This window comes from Mytilus edulis, chromosome 5 (genome assembly GCF_963676685.1).
Source record: "Mytilus edulis chromosome 5, xbMytEdul2.2, whole genome shotgun sequence".
NCBI lineage: Eukaryota > Metazoa > Mollusca > Bivalvia > Mytilida > Mytilidae > Mytilus > Mytilus edulis.
Window position 1 is genome coordinate 66,686,419 of NC_092348.1, and position 15,075 is coordinate 66,701,493.

A 15,075-nucleotide genomic window follows, 5' to 3' on the forward strand; every position below is an offset into this window, starting at 1 on the left:
TTTTTTTTTTTTACCTTTTTAGTTTCGTTATTTATATACTATCAATTTATTACAGTCATTCAAAAAGCTTGTTATTTTCAAACAGAGTAGCGAACATCCTTAACCTGTTAAGATAGAAAATGGTAGACAAAACACTTCTAATCAGAACTGTTTAAGCTTTTGGACTCACCATCATCGTAAAATGTATATCTTCATCGTGTGATTTTTTTCTTAAACGTTTTTAACATATTAAATTAGTGTGCTACCACTTTGATCTGCTACTTGTGTTAACAAAGTTATTGAAGCCGATACTTGTGTGTGATGCTGAACTCTCTTCAATCGATAAAAAATCCACGTCGAAATACAAGCAAAATTTGTGAGAGTCATCTGTCCTCCAAAACGAGGAGCACCAGATGCATCGAAGGTTACACGTTTTCTGTTATGCATGCACAACACCTCAATGTGAAAACAAAATGATAAGAAAGATTTTTTAGATGAATTCAACATGTTTAAGACTAAAATGTCCGTTTCAGATCAAGCTAAGTCTACTCGTGAATATCACAATATTGAATAGCACAATCGGTTGCATAAAAGATTCGACAATTATTCTTGTATCTAGTTCTAAGATCGCTAAACATGTCGTTAGTCAGTTGAGACAGCGGGGATTGCAACACTTATGAAATCACATTTAACAAAAATACCAAATTCAAAGGCAAATTTAAAAAGAAAATCAATAAAACTGACAAAATCAAATGCTATCAATTAACGGTATAATTGAAACTCAACTAACGTTAACCTGATATTGTATTAGTATTTTTCGGATAGAGATTTGGAATTATACATAGCTTTGAACCAAATGGAATTGTAGCTAGCTAATCATACAACTTGTATGACATTTGTTTATAGTTCCATTATTGTTTCAATATTGAGTTGGCAACAAAAAAAGACATATTTAACCCCGCCACCTTCTTTATGTATGTGCCTGTCCCAAGTCAAGAGCCTGTTGTTCGGTGGTTGTCGTTTATGTGTTACATATTTGTTTTTCGTTGAATTTTTGTACATAAATTAGGCCTTTAGTTTTTGCGTTTGAATTGATTACATTGTCATTTCGGGGCCTTTTAAAGCTGACTATGCGGTATGGCCTTTGCTCATTGTTGAAGTCCGTACTCTGACCTATCGTTGTTAATTTCTGTGTTATGTTGGTCTTTTGTGGATAACTGTCTCATAGGCAATCATACCAAATCTTCTTTTTTATATTATATTGATTTTGCCTTTGAAAAAGGAGAAAAGAAGTTAGCCCAGTCTTTTAATTTTATCTTTCGGTATATTGATGATGTATTGTCTCTTAATAATAATAGATTCAGTGATCACTTACATTTAATATATCGAAGTGAACTTGAAATTAAAGATACACTCAGTATGTCCCTTCCTGTCGATAGACAATGTGCACTTATGTTTTGGCATAACACAAGGACATTGGTTTCGACATGAGTTTCGTTGTCTTTAAACTAAATCCGTTGGATATGCATTGATTGATACTTTAGTCTGGGATAAATGAATTATTTATAAGTTGTAATTGGCTTTGAACTAGCTAACAGTATATTCAGGTGCTTTGTGTCTGTTGTCTCTTGATGGTAACTTTAACAAAAAGGGCATTTCTGTGTAGCAACATCCCAGCGGCACCAGCATATGGAGTACATGTGTCTCAATTGATACGTTACTCTAAAAGCTAGTTCAAAGTACGTTGATTTTGTTGAACGAGGAATACTGCTTTCTCACAAGTTGCTAAGATAGGGTTAAAAATCAAGTAAATTAAGGTCATCACTCAAGAAATTGTACGGTCGCCATCATGAGCTGATTGGCCATTATGACGGGTGCGTATACGGTGCAGAAAATGCTTACCCTTCCAGAGCACCTGATTTCACTCCCGGTTTTTAGTGGAGTTCGTGTTGTTTCTTATTTATTATTTATAACTGTTGATGTAAATGTCCTTTGGTTCTGTGAGTCTTGGTTCACTCCTTGGTTTTGATTGTTATTGTCTTAGTTTGTTCCGTTTTTATTCTTATACCGTGCTACCACTGTCCCATGTTGGAAGAGTGTTGAAAGCTCACGAACATTTGTATTTGTCTGCATCAAGTCTCAGAAACATATAGTTCAATGGTTGTCGTTGGTTCATGTAGCTTATACTTTTGTTTCGTAATTTGTCTTGTTAAATTTAGGCTGTCATTTCCCCCATCCCATTTAAATTGTTTCAATTTTGTCATGTCAAGTAAACGGTATTCAGTTTGCTCATTGTTGCATATTAGCATATGACTGATATAAGTGAAGTTACAGCGTTTAAAAATTAGCATTTGTATAAATTGGACACCCCTAAATATAGCTCTTAGCTCTTGCGCCGGGTGTATATGTTTTCGTTTGACTATTTTGATATGAATACTCATCGGATTTTGTCTAATGCTTAGTTCGTTTCTGTGTGCGTTACATTTTAATGTTGTGTCGTTGTTCTTTCTTATATTTAATGCATCTTCCTCAGTTTTAGTTTGTAACCCGGTCATGTTATTTTCTATCGATTTATGCGTTTCAAACAGCGGTATACTACTGTTGCCTTTATTTGTGAGACTGATTGTGATACTCATTTACCTAAAACTCCTAAAATGTTATATTTTAATATTAACTACTTTATTACATCATAACGTAAGATTTAATCACATTAATTATCATGCTTATAAAAATATGTATTCTGATTTTTTATTAAATTATTTACTTTGACATTTATATGTTTAATACTGTTCAAATATTTGTTTTCCATATGAGAGCATATTAACGATTGTATAACTTTCACTTGTATGACAGGTGTTTATAGTTATATTTTAATAATTTAATTTTGGATGTAACTCGTCTTCTGATTGGCTGAGGTTATTTTGTTATGAGCCCATAGACATAATTTAGTCATGTGACCACGACGTCATCAACGTTTTTTCATGGTTTTCTACGGTTAAAAATGGAATTTAGAATTAAATTATAAGAAATGACTGTAATATTTTTTCTGTCTATTCGAAATAACATAAAAAATGTGGTGCACACTGTTAATAACCCGCTACGCGCGTTATTCAGTGTGCACCACATTTTTTATGTTATTTCGAATAGACAGAAAAAATATTACAGCAATCCTTAATTAAATCTCTGCAACCAATAATCAATCAAGTATGTTATATCGAAAAAAATAATCATATTTTAAGAAGAAAAAATAAAAGATGTATATATGCGTTGTCTTTTACTTAATATTTACATGTTACATACATTCGCACTATTGTACAGTCAATGGCATTGGATTTATAATTTGATCATGCATATATATTGTAAACTTAATTGTTGTATTTTTAATCTGTGTTTTTTTTATTTATTAAATATTTTACTTTGATTTGGTTTTACACATTGTCTTTTAAATAATCATCTATTTGTGCATTAGCGAAAAAAAAGTAAATCGATTGAGAGAAAATAAATCCGGGATACAAACAAAAACCCACTTACAACACATCAACAAACATACTGAATTCAAAACAAACCATTAGGTACTAATGATCTAAGACCTTTGATAAGCCGATATTATGGCCGAACAGGACAATGAACTTTGTTATGTTTTTATAATAGAAGATTCATTTCCTTTGGTGCAAATCATCAAAAGGGATTTTATTTTGTATGGTCTTTTTTTTTAGTTTAGAAATTAAAATCGAACATTCATATCGAATCTTAAGTCGTTTATGCAAATGACGATGTGGTATGTTTGCCAATGAGAAAACTCGTCACAAGAGACTAAATGACACAGAAATTAAAAACTAAAAGTAACCGTACGACATTCAACAATGAGCAAACCTGCAAGATAAAAACAATTCCAAGCATCGTCGAAATACAATCAGACTTATATCGTATGCACTAGACCGTTAGCAATTTTTTTACACATATCGCACTGATGAATTTACTTTCTTTGGGAGCGGTCACAACTATATATTTGAAAGACCTCGTTGTGTAAATCAAATTTTACACCTACGGAAAATATTACATTGGCTGCAACACCTCTTGATTTTAGGGTCTATAATTCTCTTCGACTACGTACGTTATTTTTTCTGTTGACCTATTTTTAATGCACAGCTTCTTTTACATAGGTACTATTTCTGTACCAGAAATATTTAGTAGTGGAAATCCACTTTTAATATTCAGTACTATTTTGTTACTTTAAAATGATTGTAATATATAGGTACCTGTATTTTAAAGTACTTGATTGGTACTTGAAATTTAAGTATTACAGATTTTTGGTTACACCGTTACATTTTTAGCATTTTGAAAGTTTGTCTATTTCAAATCTCTTAAAGTTATGATGTATAAACATGGAATACTGTGATGATTGGTGGTATAATTTTTGTACCATTATTTAAAGTGAAGAAATAGTACTAAATATTAACAGTAAATTTCCAGTACTACATAATTTTAGTATGGAAATAGTACCTATGCAAAAGTAGCTGTGTAAACCTCTTTTAAGTATTTAATCTTGATTTTTATTCAACGAACGCACAACCCTAGCTTACAAAACCTATCGATGGTTTTCTTTTCACGTTTACCGTATTGTCTTGCATAATTAATGACTGTATCAGTTAGCCCTTGTATTTTAACTTTCTGTTTCAAGTTTATGATTTCAAGGTAACAGTATTTGACCCGCTGTTTAGAAAGTGTTGTTGACAATATGTATGGCACTAGTTATGTATGATCTAATTTGAATTTATAACAGCAAACATGCAACTAGGAGCTTTAGACCCAAAGTCGTAAAAAAAATAGGAAATGATTGGTGCCGATGATCTTTGAAGTAAGAAGTATTTAATATTTTACTGTTTGAAAATTGTATATATACATCAATCAACTGAGCAATTCGTGTCTCGTTGTTGTATGCCATACAACCACTATTTTCATATTTGGATATTCTAAGATCACAGAATAATACTCCGGGTTTTTTTTTTTTGTCATAAACACTGACATATTGAAGCAATCAATTAAGATACTATCAGTCAAGGTAAGAAACACAAAGGAGAAATGTTGAAGATACCAAAGGGACATAAAAACTCATTAAAGTCTCAAATTAAGTAAAGAAATTACATGAACTCCATACTGTGAGACTATTTGATGATTGCTGACTCCGAGTTTGTTTTTTTTCGTTTTAATGAATTTACTGATTGTTTTATAATTGTTCTAATTCATATAGATTTGACACATCACATTTAGATTTATGGTTAACATCTTATCGTTAGTTTTCTGACAACAAAAACATATATGTTTTATCATATATTTCAATTAATGAAGCTTCATGTTGTAATACAGTTTATTAAATGAAACAAACAACTAACAAAACATATTAAATCATTAAACAGAAATGTGTTAGGATAATTCAACACATTATATTTATTGAAGCTATATTTTTCTCCATGCATCATTCCGTGTCATCATGGACTGCGTGTTCAGTCTATAAGGCTATTTAAGAATAAAAGATATTGTTTCGAACAAAATCGATAATCAATTAATGAAAGACTACTTATAAAATAAGTATTCTAACGAGATTGCAGATTAGATTTTTCTGTCTAAGCTTTTAACCCTTCATTATTTATGCATACGCAAACAAGAGAGGCTGTGTATACAAAAGTATACAAAAGAAACATTCATAACAACGCTCGCGTCCAAAATAAACCTATTAATATAAAGACACCATATATATATAATAAAATTGAATAACTATTGTTTACAATTCACTTGTTAGGATACTTTTTTTAGTGAAAAAAACAGGTGATCAGGTTGTACAAATATGTGTTAGAATTTTAACATTTACTTACTACTTGTGGTATTATTTTATTAATGCATATCTTTTGTTTAGGACTACCCAATTAATCTCTTTTAACTTCAAACTTCTTTTGTAACAAATTATGTATTAAGGGAACGACACTATAACTTAAAGTTGGGTTATGGTTTTTTCCTACAAAAATATTCTGATCCCCAATTTGATGATGAAAATATTGTGGTCAAACAGATGACAATAAAAATTCTGAATCTTGATTTTCTCCATTCCCTATAGTGAAAAAAATCAAAAGGTAAATAAAAAAATGTTTGACTCAGATAAAAAAAAAAAACATAACACCCCCTCCAACCTTGAAGTAAAACGGTTGCTCCCTTCCGGAAGATACAAACAAGATATAATTCATAATATAAGTATTTAAATTAAATTTTTCAATAGCATTCTAAACCTAAAATGTAAGTTTCACTAATTATATGCATATATATGTCGTATACATGTTATAACAAGTACGAAAATATGGTACATGTTATAACAAGTACAATGCTAAAATACAAGTTGTAACATATATATTTTTTTTACTTGTACAAAGTTTGAAAATAAAGATATATTTCTATGTTGTACATGTAATAACATGCACTAGGTCCTTTTTTGTAACTTGTATTTTAGCAACAAGTTATAAAATGATTAAAGAGGGGCGAAGATACCTGAGGAACATTCAAACTCATAAATCGAAAATAAACGAACAACGCCATGGCTAAAAATTCAAAAAACAAACATACAAATAATAGTACACAAGAAACTACATAGAAAACTAAAGACTGAGCAACACGAACCCCTCCGAAAACTGGGGGAATCTCAGGTGTTTTTCTAAAGGTTAAGCACATTCTGCTCCACATGTGGCACCCTTCGTGTTGCTCGTGTTATTACAGACCTTGTAAAAAGTAAGATCACAAAAATACTGAACTTGGAGGAAAAACAATTCTGAAAGTCCATAATAACATGGCAAAATCAAATAACAAAACGCATCAAAAACGAATGGACAAGAATTGTCATATTCCTGACTTGGTACAGGCATTTTTAAATGTAGAAAATGGTCTATTAAACCTGGTTTTATAGCGCTAACCCTCTCACTTTGATGACAGTCTCATCAAATTCTTTTATATTTACATTGATGCGTAAACTAAACAGACACAATAAATAAAATAGTCAAAATATGGGTACATCAGTCATCATCGTATAACAATTTTACAGAACACAAAAAGATCTATCTACTAACACATTCATTGATTTGTGCGTCTGACGTCAGAAAATTTATACATAGGCAATGTTAGCATCTAGGGTTAAAAAAAATAAAAGTATGTAAGAATAGATATCAGAAATAGACCGAGATTGAAAATAGTCCAAAAGTTAAATATAGAATTTATAAGAATCCACAAATAGTTAATTCCACTATCAGGTCCAAGGACACAGTTATCGTCCTTTACGAAATTCAATATAGTCCCTAGTGTAAACAGTGTATAACTTGCATGTTTTATTTGATACACTTTCCCAACTTTTTTCTTGATATTAAATGCATGAAATATTAAGTAGGGGGATGTAATTACATGTTAAAAAAATTTGGGTGCTGAATCTTTATGTTAAATAGTGATTTGGTCCAGTTCAAAAAGGTCAAATTTTATCACGTCTGAAGCTGTCAAACTACATTTTACACCCCCTTAACACAGAATTGTCAATATTTTAAGTTAGAGCTAGTAGAAGTTTCTATAATTTTGATATTATTTGTCTCACTGGTAGTACACTACACTGTAAAAATCTTTTTGAGAAAGAGCAGGTGCGATTTTTTTAATTTGAATTTTTTGTCTAAAAGAAATGCACTACGAAATAACTGTGTTCTCAGGCCTAAGAGATGGATTCCTGAAATCTAGATTTTGTACTTTGGCAACTTTCCTGAATGATTTGCTGGTTTCAATTTGTCAAACTCAATCAAACTAAAGGATTTACATCTTTAGTTTCCAGACATTCTGTTAAAATGTGCCATTTTGGCATTCTACGGCTATAATAAGCATTTTAAAGCAGTTTACATTTTATGCCTAAGAGGCCTGCTGACTTTCTATCTGACAGCTTTTTTGTTCCTGATATTTGTGTTTCTATGCTTAAATCAAATTTAATTAACCATTTGTGAACTCTGAATATAGAGAAAAGTAGATTATCACAGAAAAAAAGTGAAGCATATTTTGTATTCATGTCCCTGGTTAAACAGCCTAATTGATGTATGTAAAATGTGAAGAGCTTTGTACATCAAATCTGTAGTCCATCACAAATATTTCACTAAATCTGTAAGAAAAGCACTTTACTATATTCAGTACACCTTACTCCTTTCATAGACTACCATATTTTTTTTCTGTATGATAGTAAGTGGTCCAAATTTATGCCTATTGAGACTAAAACTAAATGCAAGTTTTTCATTGAAAAGTGAAAAAAATTATCATCAGACCATATTGTCTTTCAAAAAATTTAAATGCAAGAGTCCTTTTGCAATTAGACTTCTTGTATCATAACACCTAAGCATAGAAATGAGCAAAAAGTAACACATTTTCATTTCTGATAGCTTCTGTGTGCATTTTTATATGTCAATATGGGCTACCGTCTAAATCGACTCTAAATAATTCTCAGTACTACATAGCCAAAGACCATTTTATACTCATGCGGTATGCTTTTTGTAACTTTTCTATACATTTAAAGTACATTTAATATATATGAAAGAAAAATTTAGGCTTAAAAAACTTCAAAAACTTCAAATTGGCTGAGAAAAATGCATATTTATATAAGGCTTCCCTGAATTGGAAAATCTCTATTTTCAGGCATAGGCTCATATAAATTTTACTTTGGAATAATTACAATACATCTGATAAATGAAATGAGTGTTCAGATGCTTTTAATACTTAATATAATATTCAAGAGCATTTAAAAAGCAATTTTTTGCAAAATTTCAAATTTTTAGGCCAAAATCTTGACAGTTGAAGATATTTAATTTATACGTCAAAAATAAACATCCAAATGTCAATACTAAAATGACCCTAGTTTCTCTAATATATGCCATATGTCCATGAAACTTGGCAAACTATCTCATAATTGCCTAAGCTTAGGTTATGCAAAGTTTTATAAAGATTGGTCAAGTCTTTCTGTCATATCAGGTCCAAGGACACAGTTATCGTCCTTTGGTTTTCGTTGTCTACGAATATAGTCCCTAGTGTAAACAGTGTATAACTTGCATGTTTTATTTGATACACTTTCCCAATTTATTTCTTGATATTAAATGCATGAAATATTAAGTAGGTGGATGTATTTACATGTTTAAAAAATTTGGGTGCTGAATCTTTATGTTAAGTAGTGATTTGGTCCAGTTTAAAAAGGTCAAATTTTATCACGTCTGAAGGCGTCAAACTAAATTTTACACCACCTTAACACAGAATTGTCAATATTTTGAGTTAGAGCTAGTAGACGTTTCTATAATTTTGATATTATTTGTCTCACTGGTAGTACACTACACTTTTTGAGAAAGAGCAGGTGTGATTTTTTTTAATTTGAATGTATTGTCTAAAAGAAATGCACTACAAAATAACTGTGTTCTCGGGCCATCAGTCATCATCATATAACAATTTTAAAAGGAACAATTTAACAGAAAACAAAAACATCTATCTACAAACACATTCATTGATTTGAGTGTCTGACGTCAGAAAATTTTATACGTCACATAAATTTGTCGTTCAATGCGCATACAATCAATTTTAAAATTTACATAGGCAATGTTAGCATATAGGGTTAAAAAATCAAAAGTATGTAAGAATAATTTTCAGAAATAGACCGAGATTGAAAATATTCCAAAAGTTATATATAGAATTTATAAGAATCCACTACGTGATTGAATGATTTTGACGTCTATGGTTCAACGTATTTTGTAATTCATAATAGAAATATATCATAATGACATAAACTAGAACAATATCATACTGACGGAATCTTTAAAAAAAAGTCGCATGTACAAAGCACGACAACAAAAAATTGAAAGACAATACAAACACATTGACGAGATGTACAAGTATCGAGCCACGTCAAACGGATATAACATAAAACCATTTAACAGCAAAAGTAATACTAATAATAGAACAAAGACAAATGAAAGAACTATAAAACACGTTGTTAAGATGATAAATAACATCAGTACGCAGAATCTATACATCAAGACCATCGTGTATTATTTGTGAAGTTGATACGGAATATTTATCAAAAAGGTCTTGGTACCCTCCGATGAACTTTTTTAGAAAAAGGACGAGATGTTCTTTGACATACCCCTGGTTCAATAACTTTCTACTAGGACACTGATGACGTTTTACAAAGTCTGAGTAGGAGCTGCAAGCTCTTGAATATCGAATAATTTGGGAAATTTATATCCCATAGGCAGGTGAAGTTGGTATATTGCTACTAAGGTGGGGGAAATTTAATTTCAAAATTAAAATCGTCTCGTTTGTCATAGATTCTGGTACTGAGATGACTGTGTAAGTCAAATTCGAGATATAAGTCTAAAGGCTAAAAATGAGGCGGAGGAAGCCGTGTCTGTTGCTTCTTTAATCTCTAGTTCTGGGGAATATATTAATGGAACCTAATCAGAAAAGTTCGAATTGTTTATGGAAAGAACATCATCAATATATCTGAAAGTGAAATTAAATAATCTAAAATAATCTTGAATAAATGGTCTAATGCAGTAGGTCACATACATGGTTACGACGACGTAAGAAACATCTTCGATACCATCTGTGAAACGGTTATCCAATAACGGTCAACCAACTCGTGATGGCGTCTGTAAAATTAACGAAGGGAAGGAAAATGCAACTTACGAGCGACATATATATGGTAGTTAAGAAGAGGTGATCCTCTTTCATGAATGACCTCTGCAAATGTACGAAGGTATTTTTTAGACAGCCACTCTTGATCAAGTGAAGTTAGCGTTTGACTGATATTGTAATAAATTATCTTGGATAGAATGTAAGATAATTCATACAACGGCCTTTGAAAAATTGGAGAGATATCTTCAAGTCTATATGAAAGTCTTCTCAAAACTATACAAAGCCCTTCTGTGCCACTTGCTACTGTTCCATTGTTACATTCAATTTTTGGTGGGATTCCAACAGCAACACGCAGTCTATCAATGTCCTGTTTGTCAAAACCAAACATAATTCTGCATTGTTCATTAGTGAGAACGTCCAAATTATATGTTTCTCCATTGTAAACATTGCCATGAGACTGGTTCAGGAGCCTGTAATTCAGTGGTTGTCGTTTGTTTATGTGTTACATATTTGTTTTTCGTTCATTTTTTTTACATAAATTAGGCCGTTAGTTTTCTCGTTTGAATTGTTTTACATTGTCTTATCGGTGCCTTTTATAGCTGACTTTGCAGTATGGGCTTTGCTCATTGTTGAAGGCCGTATGGTGACCTATAGTTGTTAATGTATGTGTCATTTTGGTCTTTTATGGATAGTTGTCTCATTGGCAATCATACCACATCTTCATTTTTATCATTTCAGTTGAAATAAGGACCAAGTCGGCGTTATCTTCAATAGCAGACAACAAGAGAATCTCGGCAGAAGACATATTTAGCGAGAAGAGTGAGGAATTAGCCAGCCAATGAGGTTGTTGTTTTCAAAACCACAAGTCAGTCATACAAGTTTCAGTACACGTAAAAAAATCTGAAGCAAGCATTAGATATTTCTTCTGTGTACGTCTAGGTACACGTACCAGTACACGTGCGACTTCAAATCCCAACAAATATCTAGATGTTTCTTCGTGTACGTGTACAGGTGGCTACAAGTATCCGTACAAGTACAAGTTTCCAATCTAAACCTCTCCAATTACTAGATCATACTCATCTTTTACCTCTCTAGAATAAATAACATGAATACATTGAAACGTTAATGTAAGCGACGACCTTCTCCTTCAACCACAGGCATTTCAGTCAATACTATGATTTCGAAAACGTGAGGCACCAGGCGAGGCCACCAAAGATCATTAATATATAACATATAACATGTACAAGGGCCAGTCAGGATATGTCGATTAGACTTACGAAGAAAATTACAACCAAAGTAAAGAAGAGATAATGTAAAACAATAAAATGACAACAAGTTTATAAATATTTATAATTCGTCTAAACACCAGCCCAACAATGTCAGATCTGTAAATTTGTTTTTGCAATTTTTTTGTTCTTCTTTCGATGGGTTTCGAACTCATGGTACTGAGATATCGTGACACTGCACTGTATTCGACACGCTGTGTTGCCAAACAAAAAGAGGCAATGATAACCTATCGCACATTCAGTGCTCATACTTCGAACAAAAACAAAACCTATCAATTTTAACATATTGTATAGTAGAATGAAATGTTGATTGCTTTGATTTCACTTGAAACTTTTAAAGTGAAAAACACCAAGTGATAATGATGTACAAATATGTCTTAGGAGTATTATATATACTCATCACTTCTGCTAATGTCTTATTTTCATATTGCATAAAAACTGTTAAGAACTTCTCAACTCATTTTTTTTTTTAAACTTTTACAAATAATATTTAAAAAGAGTCTTGAAATACAAACGGGAAATTTAAAATTGATAAGTCCCGACACAATAAAACAGATAATGGCAAAAGACAAACAAATTCCACAAACAACAAATAGGAAAATAAAGGTTGAGCAACGACACCAAAACCGAAGATGAACTTACGTGAAAGCAGGCCTTGAATTACATAGTTTTTTTTTAATATTGTCATAAGTGAACAACCATTTAACATGTTTAACTTCAATAAGGGTGGCATGTTTTTTTCTAATGCAAGTGTTTTGTATGTGTTTTCTGTCGATAAATTCCATGCCTTGCCTAAGTGTAGTATATTTTACAATAGCAATATAAAGGTGAGTATACATAAATTTTCCAATTATGTACAGAATAAAAAAAAATACACATTTGAACTTTAATGCATATGATTATTTATATGTGGCCCGCGCGTATTCGAATCTCGAGATCATGATATCTTACTTTGATTCTCTGAAGATATATTGTGTTACAAAAATAGAGAGTGCGTGCTGGAGATAATATTGAGATGTTGCATCATCTCTGAAGGTGTATGCTGTTAAAATAAAAAGATTATTGTTTCTTGTGAATTGTATTGAGACATTTGAATTGGTTAAAGTAGAAGATTTGTTCCAAATGAACTAATACCAAGACATAAGATTATTACATTCAACAAACTGTTTAATTCAAAAAACCCAAAGACACTAAGAAACTTCTGCAATTTTATAACTTTATACAATTTTAACTTTTACATTTGACTATATAAGTCTATATATATATTCTTTTATATTTTATCTCATCCGAAATTTTGAATTTTATGCATTTTAATGCATTTTTTATTTTTATGTATATTATTAACTTCTCTGTAACCTTTGTACTTGCATGGTTTTATACGAAACAAACTATCTAAACTATCTATTCAGTTAAGGACTCGTTTTAATTTAAACATTGACAATGGGCGTTTCATGACAAGTGAAAAGTAAAATCACAATAATACTGAACTCTGAGGAAAATTTTAATCGAAAAGTCTACAATCACATGGTAAATCAAATGACAAATCACATCATTAACGAATGGACAAGAACTGTCATATTCCTGACTTGGTACAGATCCTTCAGCGCGATGCGACGCTTCAAGAACTACCTGAGATCGACAATGGGAGATAAAAGACTTTCAAATGTATCTCTTCTTTTATATCAACCGACACCTCAGTATTGATGTTGATTTGAATATAACTGATTTTATTGGCAGAAATAAACGTCAACTTGACTTTGAATGAGTGTATCATTGACTTTGTGTATGAAACTTGATTTTAAAAGTATTGATATTACTTCAGAAATTTTAGATTTATTTAACCAATTTTTGCCCAATGAGGTAAAAGATTCATTCGAAAAAGTTGAAAATCGTTTTTCTTGAAGCTCTAGATCTATGGGCCTTTAGGTTAAAATAGTCCAAACAAATTTTCCCCTCGCTCTCTGCACGCTAAGAACACTTGCAACAACTCTTTTAGGGGTCTTCTAAAAGACATAATGTCTGTCCCTATCCAATAAAACAGTACTATATTATCAGAAACTTTTCAAACTAACAAACAGTCGTAATTCCAATCTATTACGTTTCTCCTGTGAACTAGTCCGTTAGTTGGTATGGAATTCGACTGATGAAGAATTATAGACCTTTGCATGTAGGTTGCAAGCACTAAATTGACAATATTAAAACAGTCTTACTAAAATACCGAACTCCAAGACAAATTAAAAAATAAGTGAAGTCTACCAAAACAGACAAAATCAAACGTTTTCAATCAACAGATCAGTGCAAAATATTGGCTATATTCGTCATATAACACAGGCATTTTCCGAAATAGATAGTGATATAAACTTGGTTTAACAAATGATAAACAACTAATTAAAAAGAATCTAAAAATGTATCGGTAATTGTTTGTTAATTGAACCGTTCGATATCAACAATTTCTCGTTAAGCCTTTTTGGATGTAAATATTGCATTTAAGAAACCATATATTTCTCGTATAACACAGACATTTTCTGAAATATATGGTACGTTAAACTTGGTTAAACAAAGGATTAACAACTAATAAAAAAGAACCTAAACATGTATCGGTAATTTGAACCGTTCGATATCAACGTGCATTTTTCGTTAAGCTTTTTCGGATGTAAATATTGCCTTATAGAAACCCTAATTTTTACTGGATATGTATATTGTCACTCTGACCTTGCCGTTGATGGAGACATGCGTGATTATGTACAAATTGGAAATTTTGTAAATCAGCTTGGCTGTCGACTTATAGTTTGTTGACTATTGAATATATAGATATTTATTAAGATACTTTCTTAAAGTATGAGCTAATAAATTTAGAAATGAAATGAAATTAATGTTCAAACAAGTTCAGTTTTCATAAGCATTGTAAATGAAACGCGTTAAACAGTTTATATTAGACGTTTCCGGAAACTAAGTTTATAATAACATTTTTAAGTTGACGATGATAATAACAGGAAAACTTACCTGTGGGTCATCTCAAAATACATAATGTCTCGAAAAATGTGGCTACGTGCTTAATAAACGAAAACAATGAGAGATATAATTTTAATGAAAAACAGTTATTTTTCACCATTTTTATAAACAAGTACTGTTT